Source organism: Symphodus melops (assembly GCF_947650265.1).
Source record: "Symphodus melops genome assembly, chromosome: 4".
In the NCBI taxonomy this organism is placed as follows: Eukaryota; Metazoa; Chordata; class Actinopteri; order Labriformes; family Labridae; genus Symphodus; species Symphodus melops.
The window spans coordinates 23184781-23207766 of record NC_136694.1 but is presented as its reverse complement, the minus strand read 5'-3'; the positions used below and the strand labels follow the sequence as shown (position 1 = coordinate 23207766).

Genomic DNA, 22986 nt, shown 5'->3' with positions numbered 1-22986 from the left:
TTGACAGGCTTGGCTGTTCAATCAATACTGTTAACCACTGGATGCAGCTTAATAATACATGCTGCTGCACCTTGGCATTGCAAGGATTGTGATTGATTTAGGGTTAGGGTTAGGGTTAGTGGTTTATAAAAAGCTCGTACTCCATCATGTTGATTTGCTTGTATCTTAATGTGAGGATTTCACAACATGGACCCTTTTCTCGTAGCAGACATGTTGCAGCTGATCCAGTTTCCAGCACAGAGAGATGAGCGAGAGAGCGATAAAGGAGAGGGTGGATCAATGCAGGGTGGGAAGACACGCTGTGTATTGTGGAGTGGATTTATAATACAGTTTTTAATAGCATCACACAATGACAGATTGTCTCTCCTGAAGGGGGGAGGATATTTTCCAGCTGTGTTTTTATCTTGTTAGTCACAAACACTGAGTCTGTTTGTCTGCTCATTTCAACCATAAACACTGATGATGGAAAGCTTCTGACTTATAAACTCACTTTCAAATCAAGCGTTTAATGATCAGATCAATCATTTTCATACACATTGTAGTCAGCATCTCAAGCTTCTGCTGGCAAAAAGTTAGAGGAATATATTGAATTGGAAACGCCCATCCGTGCTTTCTTGTTAAGTCTCTAATGAGAAAATTAATACCAGAAGATTTATTTCTAGTCATAAGATACAGAGCTACAGCCAGGAGAAGTTTCACATAGTGTAGCATAAATACGAGACTGGGTTAAACAATTAAACCGCTCTTTTTTAAGGTGACAAAAATGACAACTCCTAAATTGCAGGTTGCGGATTATCTTAACTCTGCCCTGTCTCTGAACAAACATGAGAAGGCCCGATCCAATTTTTGGAAATACTCTTCAAACGTCTCCAGACTCAACACAAGGGTCAGAGTGAATGACCCAGCAGAGATCTTATCCTCACTTTCAATTGTTACTTGTGGTATTTGTTTAGTTGTGCCTCTCCCAGCCAAAACATCTACTCTTGTCTGCTCCTCAGGAGAAGTGGGGCAAGTGCAAATCCATGAAATATGTAAAGGGGAAGTCTTAAGCCTGCCTGTCATTTTAAACTGCCTTGGGACCAGGAAGATTAGGGTTAAGAGGAGAACGAGTGCGTATGCACAAATACTCCATCAGGCATTACTGCTGACCCAGATTCTCAGGTTGCAAACTTGTGTTTGAGGCTTTGTCATTTTGTGCACATTCGATATCATTTTGACTTTGTTATTGTAAATGTAAAGATTTGAATTCTGTATAACAAGGTTATGGTGATTCTGTTTCCCATGAGGGCAAATAATCATAAGAATTGCAGATGCAATTTCCTACTTGTTGTATGTGTTTGAACCTCTGCCATTTCTTCATTTCGAGTGTTTTTGTGTTCGACTCATGGCAACTTGAAGCATACAGCGCTTAATAATAATAACGTTAACAATAACATGACTGGGAAATACATTTCTTCAGAAGCCTGCAGGGGAAATAAAGCATTCCTCTTTACTTGACAATAATTGAATCATAGAATGATTAATAATTGAAAAGAGACAAGACGAGTGAGGCAGCGTCTTCACCATCGCAGACAGCTTGAGTTATTCAGAGTCTCTCTGGAGCTCCTAAAGACCTCTGGTGCTGTGGAGAGAATTTTAACTGGAGGGGTCATGAACTGGTCTGAGGGCTGCTCAGCTAAAATTATAATTCAATTAAATTGAAAATCGTAGGATATGAATGTAGTGTAATTTGTAATTTCATTTCCTACTGACGAAGTTGAGAGTTTGGTGAATCATTTGCACCTCCTTTCATTTTTTAAAAACATGTACAGTATGATTTAGCTCACATAATCAGCCCCTTTGTTTCTTTGCTTCGATTCTTGTTTTTGACTTTTACTTTTCTGTTGCACCCCCCCAACTATGACTATATATATATATATGACTATACACTATTTTTCTACACTTTAGCTGAGACAACATAACATTGAAATCTTAATCTTTAATATTTAATACAAACATCTCATTTTAAAGAGTAATCTCATCTCATGTCTCATAAATACTTCAGAATTCAGTGAAATATTAGGTTTTCCAGCTGATGCCATCAGACCGAGGCAAGAGCTAGAGAAAGAAGAGGAAACCCCAAAGAGTGGAAAATAAATCTCAGCGATTCACAGACAAGGTCTGCTGTCTCACCAGACATAGAGAAATCATTTACATTTTCAGCTTCAGTTTAAAAAAAGCTAGTGAGTAACAAGATGTGGTAAAAGCTATTGCTAAATCAAATATGACAAAGAAAGTCAGAGGAAAGATATTCTAGAAGAAAAATGGCTTTTAAACATTTATTTAACTTATGATGACAGTGGCAGAACAAGAGTTGAAGTTATAAAATCATGCAGGGTATACACAAGTATGTATACACCCACTTATTGTTTACCTCAGTAGTGCAGAACTCTGCTGGACGTTCTCTATTTGGCCCTTTGTTTACTGTGTCCCGTAATTCTTCTTCATTGAACTTACTGGTGGGCAACATTGTATCGCGCTGCTTAATGTCACGCTAGCTGAGGCAACTATCCAACTTAATGGTGTTCTCACTAATATGTAAGTGTACGGTTGGCTATGAAAACGGTGAATGCAAGCAAGATCAGGGTTTATAGTTCCAAACCGTAGGACACTGCACCAATCTGGACCACATGGTGGAATCAGGGCTGTAGTGTGTAGAAATAAGATAGCTATTCTAAGTTCAGACAGGAAGACTGTTGTAATTCTTTCATTCGTTCACCTCCTCATTCATTCTGAAACCACACCACCTACTACTACCTCTATCTCTCACTCTGGTGAGCAGCTGATCATGGGTATGTATCATCCTGGAATGAACCAACCAGACTCTGCCACAAACTTTCTCAACCAGTCAACCTACTGCTGTCAAACGCTTAAAACTCTCTCTCTTCCACAGTCATCCTGTTGCTTCAGGCATACGCTGCAACCCTCCTCCACTCCAGTCACCTTCATCCAGCTCAACAGAGTCCAGGCCCAGGCTGAAACTCACTCCTCATCTCAGCCTCCATTCCTCTTCACCACCACCATGTGTCTCGACTCCACAGGGGGGCATCCTATCCTGCATCGAGTTCATGAAGTCGTCATGATGGAGTCTAGCCCCCAAAAGACTTTGCACATTTCATTCTATAATTGTCACACATTTCATTGTTAATAAATAATTGTTCATTCTCACTTAAGTCTCTCCCGATTGAACTAAAGTCAGCCATTTGAGACACACTATTTTTGTTGCGAACTTTTTATTTATTTGAGAACGAAGAACATTTTTGAGGTAAAAGAAGAATGTCTCCTCCACCATGCCAACATTACATACTGTATATAAGGTGTTCATCTAATAGGGTGACCAGTGGGGGGTCTGGAAGCCCCACTTTGTGCACTCCTGCCAAACACATTGCGCTTCAGTCTCCTCCTCCCTCTCTCAGCCCCGCCTTCCAGGAGTGACTCCGTGCAGGACACACAGAGAGAGAGAGAGACTCTGCAGACACACACACACACACACAGAGACACACACACACACACACACACACACACACATACACACTCAGCTTTTCGTAGCGGCTCTACTGGCTCTGTACTAACGGGACAAGTTTAAACCTCCGGGATATCTCTGTCGTTTCTCTTCCTTCATGTGATCATCTTGATCCGGAGTGGGGTGAGTGCAGAAATGTGGACGTGTTGCCAGTTTTGAGGGCTGAGACGCCGGTTGGTTGAAACTAAACGCGGGGCAAAAGGGGATTTTTTCCTCTTCCAGCGGAGGAAAAAGCGGCAGGCAGTAGAAGAAGGAATAGAGGCATGTCAGACTTCTGTTCTTTTTGCAGCAGTTGTAGCTGGCTGACTTTGTAGAGACACCGAACCCGTGTCTAAACGCGGTTGTTTCTGCGTAAAGTCAGCTCCACGGTTTGAGATCAGCAGAGCGGCTTCTACATCCTCCCCGGGATGTTGCCATTACACCGCTGCTCTGTTACACACACACATGGCTTTTCCTACATCCGCTACAGCATTTCTACACCGTACACTTTGGCCACTTGAAAACATTTTAAGGCTGCAGTGATTTACTTCATTGATACTTTCAATGACACTCCTAATTGAATTCATTGTAAGTGAGGCGGTAAATATGTTGAGTTAAGTCATTGAAACTTTTGGATGCAAAATGTGTAGAGAACTATTCTTTCTGAAAACAATTCATGATTAAGTTGGATGCATTCAATGCATGTGTTGTGGTAATGCTGCTGACGTTTAGTTTTTCAGATAAATTATATGATCAAGTAGTTAGTATATGTTGGTAGGATGTAATACAAAGTTGTGGAGAAAATGCTCGCCATCTCCATTATTTATTAACAATGACATTAAATGTAGAAACAAGTAACAAAATATGACAAATAGGTTAAATAGATAGAACCATCATTGATTGAAAACTGTCTCTATATTGTTGTTATGTATCTGTCTGTCTGTCAACAAGCTAGCTGGCCAACAGTCAAACACACAAGAAATATTTATCCAAAAATGCATTAAAACCACAAGTTGTCGCATTTGAGAAGATTGAATGTGTCAAAATGATTCCAATGAATCTCAAGACTGAAGTCCAGATTCATTATTAATATCAGAAACGGTGAAACGTTTCAGTTAACATCAGTCAAATGTTGTGTTTTTGACGGAACAAAATAATAAAAGTATTCAGTGAATAATATAAAACATGGATCAGCTAGGACCAGCAAAGTATAGTTAACCAAATAAAATAAGGTTTCTTGATTCATTTGGTCAGTTTTAGTCACTTTTGGTAATGGGTTTAAGTGACAGCATATTAAGTCAGTGCAAAGGCTTACTAAGAAAAAATTATCTTTCCAGTGCGATACAACACAGGAATCTATTTTCTTGCTGTGGCTGCTCCAAATCTTGAGCTCTGGTGAGTCTTGCCCATGTCACCTCACTTAGAAGGCTGACAACAGTACCAGTTTGTTAGTTTCACTTTGTTAGTCTGCCAGATGTACACTTTGTTAAGCTAGCTGCTGTATCCCTGCCTGGCTGTGTTGGCCTTTAAATGTTTGATGTGAGGAGACATCCTGGACGCTTTCTCCTGCTGTTCCTCTTAGAAACTGCACCCGGCTGTCAGCTCGTGTTGGAAGAAATGAGCCATTAGAGAGACGGTTCAGTCTGTCTTTACACACACACACACACACACACACACACACACACACACACACACACACACACACACAAACACATGCACGAACACACACACAGGCAGGTACAAACAAAGTATACAAGAAAGGAAGTGTATCTGCAAAAGTGCATACCTGAAAACATGCTGCAGGCTTGCATGACAAACAAGCATCCAGACTGTATGTTTGATAAGTCTTGAGTTGAATGTCCGAGGCTTTGAGCTGAACTGTGTGTGGTTCTGTTTCAGCTTTTGCACATGATGTTCATAAGTGACATCAAGACTCTACACATAGAAAGGAGTTGGATTCATCAGAGGCCCCGACAATATGTTTTTTTAATCTCATAATGCTTTGTCACGATATAATATTTTGTAGATTAAAAATCTTCCGATTCTATCACCAAAGGAATTCTTTTTCAGTGTGGTCTTCCAATAAGATAGTTTTCAATCTGTTCATCTCACTTCCATCATTTATATTGTCGCAAAATGGAGCGCAAAGCAGGCAGACCAATCGACCAACTCTTTTCTAAAAATCTGCCATCCAATAATTTGTATAGCTGGACCAACATTAATGAATGCAGCTGTGGACTACAATAATCGTACAGACATTTTGAACAATACAACTTGTACAGAAAAGTCCAAAAACCCCTTCAGCAGCTGAGCAATACTGAGATTGCCTAAAGTTTTGTTTGTTCCAACTCCAATACCTCTCCTGACCTCACCTCACCCAAGAACAACTAAGTGTATCAAGTGAACTCAGAAGCCTAACTTTTAATCATTATGTTATAAATCAAGTGCAAAAAGTGATGTTATTACTTTAATAGATCATGCAATACAGAAATGTAATCCAGATACAATATTGCCTCAGATAATATGACTCTATTGATTATTTTTCACTGGAAAAGTCAGTGCAAACTAAAGGGCTCTTCACACTTTGAAGGGTCTTTGTTGCATTGGCTTTACGAGATTAAAGGAAGAATGTGTGACATTTTACACAAACAAACAGAAATCTACTATATCCTAAATGTGTATCCTAAATGTGTATCCTAAATGGGCGGGAGGCTGGCTCTTCCCCTTGCTTATAAAAGCTGTTTAAGACAAGGACTAGAGAAAAGTCATTTTGAGATCAAAGTCATCCCTTTTTTGTCAACAATTTTCCCAGACGTTGTGTGCTAAACTCCTTAGCGTTATTGTGAGTGGAGGGGGTTTTGAGGGGTGTCGCTGAAGGAGAGTGGAAGTGTCCCCAAACAGCAGTTTGTTTTGGTTTCATGCTGGGGCTCAGGGACGACAACTTCTGGATGGAAGACAGGAGTATAAAAACAACAAGTTGAGGTTTCCTTCTGCAGATGAAGCTATTAGAAGAGCCCCGTTTTTGAACATTATTAGCAGTTATGTAGAGAGGCAGTTAGCGCAGGTATCTTTCACCACGCGTGCTAGGTAGCAGGAAGGCAAAGACGAATACACACAAAAGACTACTAACACACACTATTTAAGAGAGGTATTTTTCTTCATTCAGTGAAGTAAAATTTGACTAGAAGAATGGCTTGTTTAGAGGTCTGTACATTAAATGATCTTTTCATATTTATGTTTTTATATATTAGTCTGGTAAGCTAATATAGCTAACAATTGTCTACGTTACTTGTGAATTGAATAGTAACGTCTTTCGCAAAGTCAGAATCATAGAATCATATTTACAAATGGATCTTATGTCACAAGTGTTTTCATACATTGCAAAATATTTCACATAAAAAATCGGCATACGTCTTGATCCCCTTTAGTTTAAACCTATTACTCACACATTAACACACACATACACACACACACACCTACACACACACACACAGCCAAATTACCACTCCACTCCCACACATTACAGCAGGCAGTTCCTCCGACAGTAAATCATTAGTGTGTGTATAGTGTGCTGTTAAAATGAGTCTCCTGTGTGTGCGTGTGGGCTGCTGGTGATCTCTGAGGAGCCCCTCTGCTCTCCCTCACTGTTCCCTCTTCACAACACGCCGCCTCCAGAACAGATTCTCTGTAGTTGTGTTTCCTAACTGATGTTTAATTCTTCTGACACACTGATTTGGCTGAGGCTCATAAAACATTGAACCAGAAACGGCTCTGAAAGACACCAGCTTCTTTTTATCCTTAAAACTAACCCGGGTGCTGTCTGTGTCAGACATCAAAGCAACACACAAGTTCCTGTATGATATATCTGTAAATAACAACAACTCTTTCCCGATCCTCAGGGGACCCCAGTTTCTCATGTTTAGAATTGGAAATCTGTCTTTGGACCTCCTGCTGGTAAAGATGTCTCCTCTGAGTCTCGCCTAAAATCAGTCTGCTGATTTACTATCGGAAAGCGATTACACTAGATCAGCGCTGTGATTACAGCTAGCAACCAGCCAGTGCCTGATAATCTGCACTCTTAATACGGAGACAGGCAAATCTGAGGGCAGCTATCAAGGCAACTTAGATGCACTTTAAGTCCAATGCCCCATTTCTTTACCATTGTGTGATCAGGTTTCTCGCACTTGTTGATATATAACGTAACTTATTCTGTAAACATGGTTTCAAAAAGTCACTGAATTAATTGAGGGAAAAAATGTGGTGATAAGATCAACATCAGCATATTCCATGTGTTTCACATGCAATCATGTGTTTGTGATGACAAGGCTGTTCACTGTTACAATTTGCAGTGCTTTTTTAAAAAGCTTTGAAATGTTTTTAAACTAAATCGTTGGCTTGAAAATTATTCTCTGTATAGTCCCTAAAATGGGTTCATTAATACTTTAGTGATCAGTGGATCTGAGGGTTTATCCCCCGCTCATGGATGTTGGGATCTCTGAACCCCCTGTGTGACTGCTCACCGAGAGGATTAAACCACTAACAGTATTGTTTTCTAAAAAAAAGCTTTAGCATAGCCCAAATCGATCACTGCTGCTGTGTGTGTTCATTTTTGTGTGGCTCTTAATTTGTTAATGCTAAGTTAAAACCTCTTTTCTCCAAATAGTTTACTAAAAACGATTCAGATAAATTCAAGGATTACAGCCTCCTTAATGACTTTCGACAGTTTCCAGGCAAAGCAGTATTTCAAATGTGTAATGCATTCAACATTTAAAAGCTTATATATATATAATATTCAATTGATAGCAGATCTCAGTGGAACATCTGTACTTCTGTGAGCATGGGGATTTATTGCAATTTGTGCACTGCTTTTGCAGAGTTGAACTTGAGCGAATTCGTTTGAAATAAGCAATGCAGATAAATAAAAAAACATCAGACTCAACCAAATCTGAACTTTCTCTCGGATCATCAACCTTTCGAGCTGACATGACCCGCACCACTGGTCCACATCATCAATTAAAAGGAAAAACAATTAGGAAAAAAAAGATGGATTACTTTAATCATAATAAAATTAACAGCATCTTAGTTTGTAGTCATAGGTTGTTTATTAAATGATTTGGTGCTTTTCTCTGTTTTACAGCTTAGTAGACTGAACCTTGTCATGTCAGAGAAAATTAAATTTGTAGGGCATTTTTTTTGTTAGGGCATTTTTAGGTTACTGATGTAATGTCCATACTGTTTGATTTTGGTGCAGCTGTGGTTCAGTTGGTAGAGTCGGACGTCTCTCAACCGGCGGTTTGGAAGAGCTTTCAAGCAGCTGGGGGGTTCGTCGCCTTGCTCAATGGCACCTTGGCAGCACTGGAGAAATGAACTGGCATGTCTTTAGCTTCAAGCTACATAATTGGAATGTGAGCAGGCCTCCTCTCCGTGTCCAAACCCATCCTCCTGCAGACTGAGCTACTGTTGACAACTCATTCATTTTAACTTCCGTTTACATGATGCTAAAAATTTGCCAATTTGTCTAACGTGTGCACTTATTTGCACACATTTTACAGAGGCATTGATGTATAATTGACATTTCGGAAACTATGATGAAAACTCTTTAATGGCAATAATATATTTTTATAGGATTATGGCAATAATCTGATAATCACTGCAGTTAAGAAGGAATTTAAATACACCCTCGTTGTAAAATTATATACAAACTTCCTCATTTGGTTTTTCATAATTGCTTTCACATCACAGAATTATTTATTTTTCTTTTTTTGTAGTTTTCTTTTAAAAAGTAACTTTTTAGAGTTTGAACAACCCATGGTACTAAAGTGCCAAGTATCTGTATTTTGTGAGGAAGAATAACCAACTCTGCTGTTTTCTGGTGTAACTCTGCCGCTTGGATTTTACAATCCCTGAATCCTTGATGTAGTTTCGCTTGTTGTTTAACATCAACAAGTGAAAAGGAAAGCTTTCCTTTTTTATTTGAGGATTGCATTTCAAACATAATGTTCACAATTATAATTGAAATCGAAATGGGTCCAGTCTAATATTAAAGAAGCACAGTAGGTTGTTCAAGCCAAAGTCACTCATTCATCTGTGTTGGCTGTCATGCATACAGAGGGACTCCCATTATTTACGGCCATTTGCTGCATGTTTCTGTCTGTTTTTAAAACCCAACACCATGTTCAGACCGTGTCTTTCTCTACCACCAATCAGAGTCAGTGAGGTGTTGTGAACAGGAAGTGAGCTCATGGAGTTTGGGCTCTGTCTGCACCCTGTGTTCAGGAAGGGGTTGGTCTCAGGACGAGGAGGGGGGTTATTGTTGAGGTTCTTTCCTCACATTGTTTTGAAAAGCACAGTAAGCCTGTGTGATTCGTAGTTTCAAATTCAGCACATGGCTACTCGTAGGTACACTAAAGTCAAAGAGTTATGGTTACCCTCATATTGTATGTAAGCATGTAAGCATATTTTATAAATGTAACTGTGTGAAATGTAACCAACCTCTGAGGACTTGTACATTTATTCCTCTCTCAAAATGTCTCTGAGATTAGATGAACACAGCTGTTGAACTTCAAAGGCAAGATTTCAGGCAACATTGAAAGTGTGTGTGTTCGTGTAGGTGTGATTATGTGTGTGTGCTTTTTGAAAGCTCTGCTTATGAATTCTGCCTCAGCTGTTTGAGAGGAGGCCTTTAATGTCTGCTTTGCTGTGTCTTCCATCTCGGTCTGCGCTCTGCCCTCATTGGTCCACACACTCGTGCTTGGTGGTGCCTGGTCGTGCCAAGGCTGCAGTTCAAGTGTGTGTGAATGTCGTGTGTGTTAGTACTTTGTGGTTTCTGCCCTTGGTGTTGCTCCTTCTGTATAGAACTTCTGTGTGCACAAGCGAAGGGCATAGCTTTATCTTCAAGAGTCATTTGGTTGTTTTGCCCTTTGTTGAATTTGCTTGACTGTTAAAAACCCCAAAATACACACATATTCCCGCTTACAAAACACACACTCTACTTTCTGTTAACCGCTAATGTATTTCCCATGAAGGTTTAAAAAATGAGCGAGATCTGATGCTCTTCAGCTTCGATTCCTTCAAAGCTTTTACAGCTCTTTCTGTTTGTACATGATGAGCACACAAGTTAGTTTGACGGATTACTTTGAGGATTCCTAAAGAGAGACAAAATGTTTGAAGGGTTTTACTGTCTAGACATGATGATGGTGATTCCCCTGCATGTTGTCTTTGCTGATCTGCACATGCAGCATTGACTTTAATGGTTACAGTTGTTAGGATAGGATCCAGAAACAAATGCAGTCTGTGGCTCTCTGTTGCACCAGTTCTGAATCAGTTTCAGTTACCCTTCTGAAAGAGCGTGGATTTTTGGTGACTCTCAGTAAGATGTCTTAGGATTCATGAAATGGTTTCATGACATTGCTGATCTTCCCTGTTTATTATGAATTATTGCATGTATGTTCAAATGAAAAGTACAAAGTAGGTTTATCCCATGCCTGTATGTGGCAGATAGTATGGAAATGAGAAATTAAAATGATACTTATTTCACACACAACGTTTGATTGTCACCTTAAGTTGTCCCAATTTCCTTCCATCCTGCTGGTCTGCCTTTTTCTTTATCCACTGCTGTTTCAATCTGCAGTCTGTTTGTATTTTTCATTTCTTAGCAAAGTGCAGGTGTTGACAACCACTTCCTGAAAGTATCCTTAGTGCCTGTTTATGAATGTATTTACCCATTTATGTAACCACAGGAGATTGTGTTTGATAAAGACAAGAGGTGGTGCCTGTATAAAGCAGAAAGAGGAGGAGGATAACCCTCTCCTTTGTTTTGATTTGTAAAGAGACACATAAACTATATCATTTGATGCATTATACAGGTGAGCTCATGTAACCAATTTTCATCTTCAGACCTTTAGTGGATCCCCGGACACAACTTCTGGATTACAAATACTTTTTCTATTTTTTTTTTACTTTAACATTTATTTACCATTTGGTTTGGGACTTTTTGCCTTTATCTGACAGGACAGAGGATAGAGTATAGGAACCAGGAGAGAGTGGGGAATGACATGCCACATGACCCACAGCTCGGACTTGAATCAGGGCTGCCAGACCTGGAGGACTGTAGCCTCCTAAATGGGCTGATTATATTGAGGACTAGGATAATCAGAGACAGGACTGAGTTGAGTGGAAGGTGGGTGCACTGTAACTGTTGGGCTCTACTCCATTTCTGTGCCTGTTTCTATCATGATTTAAAGTTGTATGGAGTCAATGATTCCAATATGGTGACTGCCATTGTTCAGCTTCAGAAAACAAGAGGTTCATACGTTCATATTTAATACAGTCTAAAGATGACAGGAAAATGCTCAGTTGCAACCACACTTTTTAGATGACATCATGATGGCATCAATGTGGTCTTGAATTTTCTTGCAAACTGTGCAGTAACTCATATATTTATTTTGACTAATGCTCTGGACTTATATTACTGTGAGGAAAAAAAAACACAAAAAAAACTTCTTTTGAAATAGGAACTCATCCCGGCAATTTAGGGATACAGAATGAGTTTGGAAAGAGGATTTCTTACTTAATACGAACGGTCACAGATTAAACTGCAGTTAAAAGTTAAAACTGGAGTTTGTGGACGAGTTTTAAGTGTTATGTAAGAACAACTTTTTTCTTTGACCTTTCCTTTTACGTGAACTGAACCTCGATTGATACATAAACCCGCTCGGCTTACGCTCTGAGAGAATCTCCAAATTGTCCTGAAGGAAAAACAGACTGTTGATCTACTGTTCTCTCTTCTGATTTCTCCCTGCTTTAGCTTTTCTGACACTAACAAACCCAGACGGATCTTTGTTCTGTCATGTGTTAGTAAAATAGCTCTAACTCTGCCGACGCCTGAAGATAGCTTGGACAGTGCAGGGCTCACTGTGCACTCGTCATACTGTAGTAGTGGATTAGAAGTGACACTGACTGCAGGCTGGCTGAGTCTAAGCCGTGTTTACTCCTCCTGGATCTAAGCCAGGGTCTCAAGCCATCATTAGGCAGCGAAATGACTCAACTGTGGGACAGAGCTGCAGACAAGGAGAGCAAGAGAGCAGACGAAAAAGAGTGGGAGGAAGTGTTCAGAGACGAAAAGAACATAAGAACAGAGGATGTTTCTGAACGTTGGTGGAGATACAGAGAACCGGATGACTGCAGTCAGGGGGTAGTTAGAAACATGCAGGCGAGGGCGTGCTGTGGTCAAACCCATTTCTAAATAAACAGAAAAATTGGTCTAAAATAAACCTCGTGTCAGTGCAGAGCAGATGGACGAGCAAACACCACCCAGAAGAGGGACAGGACAGCAGGCTCCAAACATGAGCTGCTGCTGCTGTGCAGAGAGGCTGCAAGCCAAGTTTTACCCACACGGGGGTTACGTCCTGTTGTAAAACCATGTACACAAACCAGGTCACACATGTGCAAGGCTCTGAAGCTTGTTTGAAAGCTGTAAATGTGAGACCCTTGCGCATATGACACTGAACATGTCTGGGCAATTTTGGGATTTCTGGAATCCCCCTCCACACGTGCACCACACAGCATGAGATTGCCCAGTAACAATTTAATGCATGCACAAAACTCCAACTGCAAATTTCGCCCAATTTTTCTTTGGGTGGGTTGCATTTGTGAATGAAAACGTAATGTTTTGTCTCTCAAGAGCCCAGCCCACTTTCTGTCTTATTGGGATGTGTGGATGAGCATATCAGGAAGATCTGAGGGTCAGGCTGTCCTAAGGTCACCGTCAGTGCATGTGTATAAAGAGACAGTGACTCATGCTATCCCGCAACTCAAAATACTCTGTTTTACAATGAGGCTGTGGCCTGAGTAGAGGATGCTGGAGAAGGAGGAGTAGGAGCTTTCCATGTTCACTGTTTCAGTGTTAATATCATAACAACTTGTAACAGGACTTTCCCACAATACAAACCAGCTGAAGAAACCATGATACAGAAAAACGTGCGAGCAGTAAACAGCACAAAGCATTTCAACTCCTGTTGTGAACAAGGTCATCAACTCGGCCTCTTGCTCATGGTTAAAGTTCCGGACTATTGCTGGCTACATTCACTCTTTGTCTCACCTGTACTTCAGGCAGACTCTTTGCTAGAGGGCTGGCAGGACTTAGTCCGCATTATGTCAGTGTAAACAGATTCTGCTGTTTGTGTTCACACATTCACCTCTCCTGGACAATGTCGGAAAAATGCAGTTCGCATATGAAAAGGACTGCACTCATCTCCTCTAAACCTGCACGCTGCTCTGCTGATGTAACGGAAAGCAAAATTGCTCATGGTGGCACGGTGAAATAAAAGCTGTCGGTCTCTATGAAAAAGCATCCAAAAGAATAAAAGCAGCCAACTGGAGACTACACTCACATAACAACAAAGCAGAGGGAGAAGAATAATTAAACAGGTTTTGGACATGGCAGGGCATGAATCTTTGCAGCACAGTGCCTTCTGGGGAGAAAAGGTGAATAATATTCCTTTAAAGTCAGTCTAATGGACTGTGAGACAGGAATACAGATGACTGAGTCTAAGGGAGGAGACTTCTTGCAGCTGGGAAAATAAGATGTTCACATTAGTAAAGTCGTTCTTCTATCGTGCAACGTTTCATGTCTTCGACCACATGGTGTTTCTGTGTTGGATAGATTACGCAATACATGAGCAAGGCTTGGTATGTGGCTCATGAGACAAGGTAATGCAACGTTTTAAATGTACCAAGGGGATTTTTTTTTTTTTTTTTTACACCAGCAGTGCGGTAAAGCCATGTTTTTTTAGCCCTTCTCTGTTTTGTTTGCATTATGAAAATGTGAGCACATTCCTGCCGCTGGATTTATTCTATTTTTGTGAATGGAGTAGTGAAATGTGGTAGTGAAAAGGAAATGAAGAACAAAGCTACAAACACTGACGTAAACACAAAAGATTAGTCCAATAATTACACTATGATTAGTTACACCAATTGTCTAGTTTCAGCTTCTCAAACTTCTTTTTTCTTTAGTCCTCTGCCTTCTATCATAGTACTTCAAAGTTTGATGTACCTTTTTTCAAACCAAGCAATTTGCCAGCTGATCAAGATAACAGTCCTCGCCCAGTCAAACATGAAAATAATAAAGGACACAATGTGTTGAATTGAGAATCCGTTTCATTTCTTTATCATAATTACAAGAGAGCTGTACTTCATTTATCATATCAGTGGCACACTGCAGCATCAAGCACACATTTCTTCTGCCATGCTTTGCCCCGGGCTTCTTTAGCCTCCACTGAGCTGTAAAAGAAGTGGTATTTTGTAAGATCTTCAACTATGAAATCAGCAGTGTGCCACATAAAAAAATGCAGCACATAAGGCAAAAACATGGACATATATAACACCAGCAGTATCACACACACATCAAAATGACAGGGCTTCCTCTAGATTTTGATGAGTTGGATGATTACGATTATCTGGTCGTTCATCTTGGGTTTGTAAAATTCCATTTAACTCTCTGTCTTGATTTATCCTCTATGTGATAGTGTTTAATCCTCCGACTTGATAGGACTGATTCTGACCTCATTTCCTGCCTAAGGTCGATCTGTGATTGTTACGTTGCATGACTGAAACCACTCTAAAGGCAAGTGAAATTTCTGTTACATGCCTCTTTAGCAGATAAGACGTTCCCTATGGGAAATCTCAGTCTACACATGCAAGATAAACAAGAAGATTACGAGGTGTCCAGTAAGAGTGCTCTAAATCCTTCAGTTTACTCGCTGTCTACCGGGTAATCTGAGGCGTCGGCCTCCCTCTGACCTCCTTTGACGCTCTGCTGGACCTGGTCAGGGATGAGAATGGTGTCTTTATGTCGGAATTATTTGATGTAGATTTTTGTCTCTTCATAAAATACAATGTTTTGTGGTCGGTTACTCATGATAGTTGTTTAGAAAATGGTTTAGAGTTGCTGTCTTTTGCAGGTAAATGGGTGAAACAATTTGCTCCAGTCATCCTCCAAATGAAGTACAAATCATGACATCATTGATGTTGACTTTGTTGGTAACTCGGCTAGCAGCCCCGTCACCGAACATGCTGCTGGCTGAGGAGTTTTTTACTCTGTGTTTTAAAAATGCTACATGGTTCACTTTGTTTGGAAGAGGGAGAGACCTTTGAAGACAAACAAGCTAAACCTCTTTAACGGGCTGAGCTTATGTTAGCATCAGCTTGGCTTTGGGCCCCTCCTGTTTGGACTACACAAATAAAAACCTAAATATTTTAAGGCTTTGCTGCACTTAAATACGGACTGTCCAGAAATAGGAGACCTTTATTTATAATTTGCCTCTTGGTGAAAACCTTTGAAATAAGAAAACGTTTAAGAAATCCACACCTAAAAGCTAGCTAAGCTCATAAACACTTACTAAGCTAATATCAGTGATATTAATATCATCCTTTGCCCACCAAACACATTTAACATACGAGCTTAAGGACAAAAAAAAAGTTTTCTTTCATTTTTTGCCTTCACATTGTACAGCCTCATTTTTATTCACAAGGCATCAACAACTTGAAGATTGACCGCAGAATAAACCATTTCTCAAGATACAGCCGGTTGCTCTTCATTATAAGTGTCCATATGCACATTGATTTGTTCCTCCTTGGTCATTACCATAAAATGGCTATGTAGGTGTCAGATCATTTCTTCTGTTGTATGTGTTCCAGTATAGCCACCATGTTGAATCCCAGCCTGAGTAATTCATGGTGACACCTAAGTGGGTCCTTACTTTCAGACTATCTAAGAAAAATTGGCATGCCACAATGTCTTGGCTTGTTATTATGGTTTTTGTAGTCTTTAGGATGAAAAATATGATGCTTCATTTTTCTCTGGCACTTGCTCCAAACAACAAAAACAAGATGTAACAGGAGAAAAGAGAAACCTCACTCAGGAATTTTATAGAAGCTGGCTGCAACTAGAAAAGCTGACAAATGTTATGACGTCAAACAACAGATTTTGTTTGCTGTAGTGTCAAAGCAGCTTCTCTAAATAATTAAGTGGCTTTATTAGAATTGGCCAAATAAGCACACACACACACAGTATCACACATGCTGCCTCTGCTAGGAGGCTTTTAGCGTGAGACATACTAAAAAAGAAGGGGACAAAAAAGAACAGTATGAATGAATTCTCTCAGAGTTTTTGACTTGTTTGGCTCTCTCATAAGTAAAGGGCTTACATTGGAACTAACATTTTGGTTGCATCTTCCCTTACTATAAAGATTTGTCTCGTAAACCCTCCATCTTTTGTAGAGGGGCAAGCTCTCTTTTTTTCCCCATTTTTTCCTAAATTGAAAAGACTCATGCCGTGGTGTGACTGCTGGTCCTGCAGTGCTGACATGGCTGGAGGTTAACAATTGTAACGTGCATGAATGTAGGGCCTGCAGTGTTGTGTATTGTAGTGACTAATATGTTGGTCAGTAGGCCTTGCAGAGAAACAAAGCAACATTTCTGGCTTAGATGCATTAAGTAAACGGCTTATGTGCTCATAATCTATAATGTAAGCTTATGCTTTGTGTTGATCACTCTGGTATGAAAATAATGACTTTTGGGCTACAAAACTACAACCGGTCATCGGTAGCATCCTTTTGCACCCCGGCCCTTTGCTTTTGTCAATTTGTAGTCTTCTTTCTAACACCGCCCTGGTTCATTACGACAGGGGAGACAATGACCCAGAATCAAGTTGACCTGAGTGCTTTAAATCAAGGCTCCAGCGGAGGAAATAAATTCTCTTCGCACCAGCACACCCAGAGCCAACTAGGACAAGTAATCCAGACAGAATAAAATCGTCCTCTTAGAGGACACAGAGGGAGAAAAGTATGTAGCGGTGTAGCCGTGATGGGCTAAGAAACAAATATTGAATATAGAGAGGGAGAGCAGCTGGATTGTTGACGATATCAAGATGGAGAAGTGATGTTCTGCTGCATCAACAACAAGCTCTCTGACAAAAGACAAGTTCTCTCAGGGGACAGACTCGAGTAGTTCCGTGGAAAGTAAATAAGAAAGTTAGCTGAAGATACAGCATATTTTTCATCAATGCACGTGTCTATCATATCAAAACAATGTAAAAAAGTTCAACAGGTATACTCGGTATCTATGCACGTGTGTCATCTTGATGCTTTTCATCACGTAGATCTTGATTTAAACTGTAGTTATGTTCTTTAGGGCACGTCCTTCATTCTTAAAGGCCATGTGAGGCAGAAAAGAAATCGGAGCAAGAGAGTAAGTGGACCTTGAGCTTCATAAGCTGAGATTCTTTAGCCAGCTGTTGTATGAAGTAAATAATGAACAATGAAGCTAAAAACAACCAAATCTGAAGTTTGAGGCTGTTTAATGAAGGCCATTGTTTGGATTGAACAAACAACATACTTTTTCACAGTATTAATTGGTGAGCTTTGGAGGTGCTGTAATGAGGATGCTGTGACCTTTGGACTGAGCCAGTCTCACTACTTTCACCCCAGTCTTCATGCTAAGCTAAGCCAGCTAGTTAGCCACATAACGACCATACAGACATGAGAGTGATGTGTTTTACATCTACAGACTGTTCATGTAAAACTGTTTGTGTCTTCACATTCTGTGTTACATCTCATGCAAAATACATGTGCTAAGTGTGTGTGGGTGTGTGAGACAGAGAGAGAGAGAGGGAGAGAGAGAGAGAGAGAGAAAGAGAGAGAGATTAATGAGCTCAGTGGCTCAAAGAAACCACTCTGTGTTCTGTTTGTTTGTTTACATATGGCAGCAGCTGCTACTCTGCTTATTTCTTTTCACTCTTTGTCTCTCGGCTGCTGAATAAGGTTTTCTTCTTCCCTCATTTTGTAAAGACAACACAACATAGTACTTATACGTAATAGATCACATGTATTATGTTTATGTCTATATTGATGTAATGATAATGTAGTACAACTTTAACAACTAAGTTCATATTTTAGAAGAACACGATTTAGAAATTAAAGGAAACGTTGGAGAATTTAAAAATGTTCATGGATGTTAATGCTTCTCTTGTTGAGTCATAATGACATGAAGGAAGGTTTTATATGAAACTCCCTGTACATTTTTTGATTACCACTTCCAAAGCATAATAAAACACGTGAACACTTCACGTTTTATGCTAAACAGAGTAAAGGGTAAACTGATTAGTGTTTGAAAGGGTGCATTTCGTTCAAGAAGCATTACAGGAGACGGCAGAAGTCATATGCAGCATTGACAAGGCTTCAACAAAGTAAAATGTTCTGAAGGAAGCTGCTGCTGTACTTCAAGCTCTGCACAGTGATGGTGTGTGTGTGTGTGTCTATGCAGAAAGCACAGACCTGTGTACTGCACCGTCTTTAGTCTGACTTGGCCAAGGGGTCGTGTTTGGGTTAATGGCTATGTCTGTCAGAAAGGTCAAATATCAGATCTCCGTTTAGCCATCAAAAGCAACTGCTTCCTGTTTTAATGACCGTGTGCAGCCGTGTGTCATTAGCCTTTAGTGCAGTGTTTCTTCAACACTGGCTCTGCACCCAAAATAATTGCTCGTGTTGGATAATGAGGACTTTGGGGTGAAGCTGAAGGTCTGACATGCTGGTCTGCGGTGGAGTTACTTTAAAAGCTTCTGTAATCTGAGCGGTTCAAGATCATTATGTTTTTGTTACAACAGTTATTTGCTCATAGTTTGTCTTTATGGGGGATAATACAAAACCTAAGCAGAGAGAGAATAATTGAGCTTTCAATAATACAACAGGTTAAACACATTTTCTCATTGGAAAAAATAAGGCCAAGGCAAAAATAATCAGGAACTTTAAAACAAATGAAAGTGGTTTGTGTTATGAATCATGACAACAGCTGATCAGAACTGCTGCAATTGTTTTAAAATGGAGATAAAAGCACAAATGTATAACCTCAAAGTTATTTTTGAGTGTGTGTATAGTTTTCCAAACAGAAATTGCAAGAAAAGCGTGTCATAAAAGACAAGTTCCAACCATGCCTCTCTTCTCACCTCCTCAGCAAATGCTGGTAGAAGTTCTCATCTTTCCTTTTGTGTGAAGTGGGAGAAAGAAGTGTCCAATGAGGGGATGTTTCATACTCCTTTAGCAACATTTCAGGTCACTGTGTTCACTTTAAAAATATATATTTATATCTCAGGTGTCTCAGCTTTGGCAGATAAATTCGACACTTACCTTTATTGAAGCCACCACTAGTCGTGCAAAATGTATTTTTCCATATCGGATGTTAAAGTGGGTGTTTTTTGATAACAGGTTTGGTCAAGCTCATTGCTTTTTGTAGATATTAAATGGACTTTGGCAAGCTTCATTGTATCACACTTAAAACAGAAATTATGACCCAACTTGCAAAAAAGGAAAAATAATACTGATAAAAAGTAACATTTTTAAAAAATGAGATCCTTAGCTTGAATGATCAAATAATCTGTTAAATGCAGCCTATTAAGAATGATAACGCATTAAACATTGACATATTTCTGTGAGCTTCATTCTTCAAGCACCTATTAGCATGTGTTAAATAGCACACATTGTTGAGCCTTCTCTGGTATGCACAGTCAGTGGGCCGTGCATTGATTTCTCCCTGAGTCAAATAACTCTGTAGAGGCTCTGTCGTCATCTCTGCACCATTGACACACACTCAGTCTACAGTCTGATGTCATGTGCTCAGGTTAGTCCCTGTTCCCGTTATCGCTTTGCTCGATTCTTTAAAAGCCGACCTTCACTGAGCAATAGCTTTATCGTTTAACCAAATCACGACACAAGAAGTCATTTCATTTTGTTGAGAGATCCATTTTGCTCATTTTACACATCAAATTGGATTGCCCTCTTTCGTTGCGAATGTCTTTACAGAATAATCCCATTACAGAAGTGGTATAAAGTCCAAATAGATTGACTTCTGTGATTCACAACCTTTTCATCACTCACTGCACACATGGTCAACTTGCTGGTCCATGCAGGAGGACAAGGCGGAGAATTCAATCAGGGTGACTGTTTCTGTGAATCAAAAAAAAATAAATACAATAACCGAGAACAGACAGACAAATGTTTGTTCTCGGCTGGGATGAGAAGTAAGAGCGAAAAAGGGAGTAAAACGCTGCCTTATATGAACGTCGTCAACCTTCGCCTACTTGCTCGTGGTGAATGTATCAGACTGTTATCTGCTGCGTTCACACATCGTCATGCATACCTGACTTCACAACTATTTACTTTAGGGGTGGCAGGAAGAAGTTTAGATAAAGTCAGGAGCTGTTTACATGAATGCGCTCCTGAAAATTTGTATTCAATTTCCTCACACAGGCACCTTACTGTGGGAAGGCTTGGACAACGCAACAGAGTCCGGCGGTATGATGTCTTTTTCTTGCCATTATATCCAAGTATAGCAGTGTTTTGTGTAGTTCAACATGCCCAATAGTTGACATTCATCCACCTGTCGCAGGACATGATCATCACCCCTCATGCTTGCTCTCTGTGAAACTTCCTGAATATGTCCTGCTGTGTTGCCACATCAGCAGACCCTTATGTCACATGGAGAGTTCACTCGGGGGGGCTGGAAGGAAAAAATGCAGGTAAATTTAGAGACAGGAAACATTGGGCTGTTTGCATTCACACGTTCAGCTCACTGCAAAACTCTCATGAAGTGTTATGGAGTTTTACTGTTGACAGCTCAAAGACCAAGTTGTGAGATTTTTCCAGATTGCTGTGCGTGTCTGAAAGGAACTACTGTGGTGATTGCAAACACCAACATTGCAATGCAGGCAGAGAGTGTGCTGTGTCTCCTGCTCCTGTCAGACTGGATGGTTATGGTGGGCTTTTAACCAGCTTGGCCCAACCTCCTTATTAGTAGCTGATTAACTGTATTAGCAGGCGCTGAGAGTATTAGCAGTAGAACAAGAGGTTCTTGGGACTAAGGAGGTCAGGATTGGGGAGGAGGGGTAAGGGTGGATATGAGAGGGGGGCAGACTGGAGGGATGTCGTGTTTTGTCCTTGTGCTGAGGCCACAGTTTAACAAGCAGGCATGCATACACTTTGTACACACACACACACACACACACACACACACACACACACTTTCTCATGGCATTGAGAGGTTTGTACAGCTCACATGAGTGCACACACACGTTGATAAAATGCAAAAACAGACTCACACACACTCTGTGAGACACATGGGCCATTGTGTGTATCACTGCATCCACTGTCCCTGTGGAGCGTCCTGACACAGCACACACACACCTCCTTACTGCTAAATGTCTGCTCTGTTACTGATTATAATGGTGGTGCATATTGTGTGTGTGTGTGTGTGTGTGGGTGTGTGTTTTCTGTTGTTTAAGTTCTGCATAGTTTGCAGGACAGACACAAACAGGAAATGTTGGAATAGTTTTGACAAACAGCTGGTTGGGAGACGGACGACTACGAACCACAAACATTGTGTGCATTGATTTTGCTGCAACTGGCTGTCTAATGTTTTAAATCTATAAATGATCAAGAAATCTATAGTGATGCTGTTTCACTTCTTTGTACCATAGTCGTAAATGCTGAGATTTTGAGTGTTTTTGATAATAAATCGTTTAGTCTGAATACTTTTTAGGTGATCTACAAATCTTTATTTTTAAAATATGTGCTGAATGCAACCTACAGCCTTAAAGTATAGTGACAGATAATATGCAATATAAAGTTCAGAGCTTGCTTGAGAAATGGTCGGCACTGTTGCTTGAATAATAATTCCAACAGTCAACACATCATCCTGCCACTGATTAACTCTCTATCTTTTGACTTCTTATTTCAGCTCTGCTGTGTTTATTTGTAGCCCTCGTCTTTCCCCAGATGCCTCTCCTCCTGCTGCTTGGTTGGCAGTCTCTGACTGATTTTTGTCCTCACATGCTGCTTACAGACAGAGACTGACCACAGCATCAGACTTCTCCTCATAGTGTCAGATAATTGAACTGTGACAGAAACGGAGAAAGTAGAGCAGCAGAAGTCATTCAATTGTTTGCTCATCAGTGTTCGCTGCTTTTTTTCCCCTCCCCTACGATACCTTCTCTTTTCTTTTTTCTAATGTCCCCTATTTTGCTATTTCTATTTGTACTATTTATTGTCATTTATTCTTCTTCCTTATTCTGTTAACTTCAACAATTGTATCTACTTCTCCTTCTCTTCCTCTTCAATCTCTCTCTTTCAGTTCTTTTTTTCTACCCTCTTTTTCCTGTTCTACTTTTTCCAACCTTCTCCTCGTCATCCTTCTTCTTTCCTTTTCTTCATCTCCCTGATCTTCCTTTAACCCCTCCTCTGCCAGTTTCTTGTTCTTGTTCTTTCTCTTTTGCTTTTCTCCTTTGTGTCCTTGTTTCTTGATTAATGGGGTCATCATCACTGGTTGATGTCTTCTCTATTTTGGCTCCTGCTGGCTATAATAGCAGAGCAACTGTGGCAATTTTTTAAAACCTTTTT

The 22986-nt window shown here is 40.2% G+C and overlaps 1 protein-coding gene across 1 annotated transcript in view; it reads left to right on the top strand.

The window, feature by feature from the left end:
• Positions 1-3540: 3540 nt before the first annotated feature.
• The window catches only part of ppp1r16b (protein phosphatase 1, regulatory subunit 16B), a gene marked incomplete at its 3' end in the record, with an annotated part of 77182 nt that continues 57736 nt past the window's right edge, over positions 3541-22986 (top strand). Inside the window, 1 exon segment of the mRNA XM_079341086.1 lies at positions 3541-3685.